Source organism: Asparagus officinalis, chromosome 9 (assembly GCF_001876935.1).
Source record: "Asparagus officinalis chromosome 9, Aspof.V1, whole genome shotgun sequence".
Lineage (NCBI taxonomy): Eukaryota > Viridiplantae > Streptophyta > Magnoliopsida > Asparagales > Asparagaceae > Asparagus > Asparagus officinalis.
In genome coordinates this window covers 59,358,183-59,362,072 of record NC_033802.1, presented here as the reverse complement: position 1 = coordinate 59,362,072, position 3,890 = coordinate 59,358,183, and positions in this window count along the sequence as shown.

Genomic DNA, 3,890 nt, shown 5'->3' with positions numbered 1-3,890 from the left:
AGGATCGAGGCAAAGTTCTGATCGAAGAACGCTTGGGTCCGGTGACTGAACCCCGAGCGACTCGTCGAGTTGGGGGTCGCACATGCCCTTGTAACAATTTCAAGCCTTCTCATAAAGGGAAAACTCCAATTTCTACCCGCCTGGGGGTGTTTATCCAAAACCAAGAGCCTGTTGAGATCCTGCGCTCCCAAAAGCGTAGTTCTAAACACGTGACTCTTAAGAATGCTAATAAAGCGGCAAATCCCCTGAAAGAAACGTATTCATCTGACGATGACAACGTTATACCAGGGGAGTCATGTCAACACACGATAGGTTGCTCCGGTCATCTGATCGATGAGTTGTACTATCGGGCTGGGGGTATGAACGATTCTCGGAAGAGATATGCCCGAGAAACCAAATCTCACTACCCGTGCGCCGAACTAATCAGGACAATATTATCAGCATGTAGTTGCCCCAAGACCGCTCCGCAGAGGGTCTCGGTATCCGAGAGGATCTCCAACGGAATGACTAAGTCCAAACCAAAACGTCTCCGTAAAAAGAGATCGGTTGTTCAAGGTGACGAACTCCCGGAAGTCATAATTAACATGGCTGATAAGGGAAAGTCGATTCGACCTTCTAGCTCTGACCCGCTTATATCTCGTCGTCTAACCCGGTTGCGATCAGGGACCACTAGACGTAGGGACTACCAGAGAATGCAGAGAGGTTTATCATCGGATGATGAAGCATCAGATGCTAACTCGGTAATCGCTTCTGACAATACGGTATCTAGCCCGGGACAATCTCACGAAGTGTTCATGATCAACACCGAGCAGGTAGCCAAAATGGTTGAGGATGCCTTGGCCAAACAGAAAGAGGCATTCAAGATCGAAATGGAAATGGCTATGCTACGGATGAGGGAAAAGCACAACCGACAGATTCGGGACAGATGAAGGAAGAGCACGACCGACAGATTCAGGCTCTTTCCAATCAAATGGGCGAATCCAGCCGTCGCAACGCTGCTAACCAAGTAGGTAGCGATTCAGATGTGGATGAACGCCTTAATGCTGATAACCCTCTCGTTGACCAAAACGCTGGGGGTGGCCCCACTAAAGACGACAACGCTGGGGGTGGCCCCGTTATTCCTCTTAAGAATCGTCCAAAGCCCGATACGAGCGAGGATGAGAAAATGAAAGATCTCGAGAGTAAAATCAACGCTCTAATGTCTGATCGAGAGGTAAAGAGGACTGGCATTCCATGTCCATATCCAAGAGAGTGGGACTCAATAGCATACCCGGCGAAGTTCAACTTGATTAACTTCACGCCGTTTGACGGGAAGGGTTCACCCACTCAACATCTGATCTACTTCAAGTCCCACTTGGGTATGATCTCCGGTAATGAAGCCTTGATGGTTCGGTCATTCGTTGGCACCCTTCGCGGGCCGGCCTTCGATTGGTACCGCCGTCTTAAGCCCGGAAGTATTAACAGCTGGGACGATATGGAGAACTCATTCCTTGGTAACTTTTTTGATGACGACGATGAGGTATCCATCAGGACACTTTTCGATGAGAAGCAAGAAGATGATGAGACAGTCGACGACTTCGTCAAGCGCTTTCGGAATAAAGCAATGAATTACCGAGATCCGATCACGGAGGACTTCATCCTCCAGACATGTCATAACAACCTATCTATTGAGATATTAGAAGTTATGGGAGTCGCACCGTCCAACACTTGGAAAGAGTTGAAGACGCGCGGAGAGCGGGCCGAACGCTTCCTCCGAAGGAAGAAAGCCGAGAGGAGCCAACCGACGGCGAATCTTCCGAACTCAAACTTCGCCTCCCGGGGTAAAGGAAAGGCACATGCAGCGGTTGTAGACGTTAACCAGACATCGCAACAACAACCCCGAAGGCAGCAAAAGACTTCGGATCCGAGACTCCAAAAAGAGTACTCCTTCAAGGACGAAGACGTTCCAGCCATCTTCGAGTCTCTCCTTGAAAACAACATACGGATCCGAAGTACTGTGCGTACCACAGGAGGGTCCTTCATCCCACCAAGGATTGCTTCGCTCTCAAGAATAGCATTCAAACCTTGGTTGAAGCCGGCGTTATATCGCTCAATTGAGTCGAATGAACACTCCGAAGAGTATATGAGTATTTAAGCCGAATGAACACTCCGACAAGTATAAGAGTATAAACTGCTTCTTAATCCTCCGACCGGTATAAGAGGTTAAACTGCTCCCTGATACTCCAATAGGTATATGAGTCTAAACTGTTTCTTACCGTTGATGGGAAGTTCCTGGAGAATGTTACGTTAATATTCTTAAGGATAACCCGGTCATGTAACGGAGTACAAAGTCAGACCCAGTTCCAAGAAGGAAGCTGGGGGTGGATGATTCATGTAATGGGAAGTTCCCAGAAGAACGCTATATGTAATTTTCTTAGGGATAACCCGATAATTACAAACAAAGTGATAAACACTAAACCCCCACTATGATTTGTACTCCCACTCTCACTGTCTACCTAGTCAAACCTTCCTATAGTTAGGACCACAACCAAAGTCCCCTCTCGATTCCTTCCATGAACGAGAGGTCCACTTTCAAATTGAACGATCAAGCCTGTAAAAGGTAAGATCATCTCAAACCTCCCACTTTCACTGCTTCCTTGGTCAAACCTATAAAAGTTAGGGCCACAACCAGATTCTCCTCTCGATTCCTTTCATGAACGAGAGGTCCACTTTCAATTGAGCAATCAAACCTATAAAAGTTAGGATTGTCTCCAACTTTACTTAGTCAAACCTGCAGATAGTTAGGACTAAGATTGAGTTATCCTTTTCGATAAACGAAAGACTTCCATCTTTTCCTTTTTCCACCAAACCTATAAAAGTTAGGGTCGAAATTGGGCTTTCTCCTCAATAAATGAGGGACTCTTTTTGGATCGAATGACCAATCCTATAAAAGTTAGGGTCGTTTGAATCTTTCCGATTCTCGGAGTGGAGATCCCACTCTTAGTTTCATCATTTCGGATTCTGAGGGTGGAGATCCCACCTTGAGTTTCCTTTCCAACTGGAGATAGAATATAAAATTCTTCCTCTTCAGTGCCGGGAGATAGAATATAAAATTCATCCTCTTCCATTTTCCAGTCTGTCTTTACCCTGAGAAAAGACACAATTCCCAACTTCCAATCCGTGCACTTTGTGCACGGGGAATTTTATCTCAACTCCTAAATAGAGATAAGCCTACGCCTAACACGCGTTGCCGGTTTAGTCTTTCACCGATTGAAAAAGACACCAGAATCCAGTCTGGGGCATTTTATCCCGAAGCCTAAGTAGGGATAAGTCAACGCTTAACCCGCGTTGCTGGGTGGTTCGTTCCCGTAAAAATGACCGAGTCTACGTATTCAGCATCGTAGCAACAAAAATCCATGCCTTTTATGCATGGGGAATTTTATCCCGAATCCTAAGCAGGGATAAGTCAACGCCTAACACGCGTTGCCGGTTAGTCTTTTGCCGTGAAAAGGACAAAAGCCCACATATTCGACATTATGGCAGGCCGTTATTAATAACGCGAAAATCCACGTCATACACACGTGGGGAACTTTATCTCGACTCCTAAATAGAGATAAGCCTACGCCTAACATGCGTTGCCGGTTTAGTCTTTCACCGATTGAAGAAGACACCAGAATTCCAATCTGGGGACTTTTATCCCAAAGCCTAAGTAGGGATATGTCAGCGTCTAACACACGTTGTCGGGTAGCCTATTCCCGTAACAATGGCGAAGTCTACGTATTCAATATCGTAGCATCAAGTCTAAGGGAGTTCATTCCTTTAGCACAACGTCACATGCGGAACGGACTTAAACAATCCGCATGCAAGCCCGATTCAAACGGTAATCGGTAAAGGCACATCAAACCCGTTGA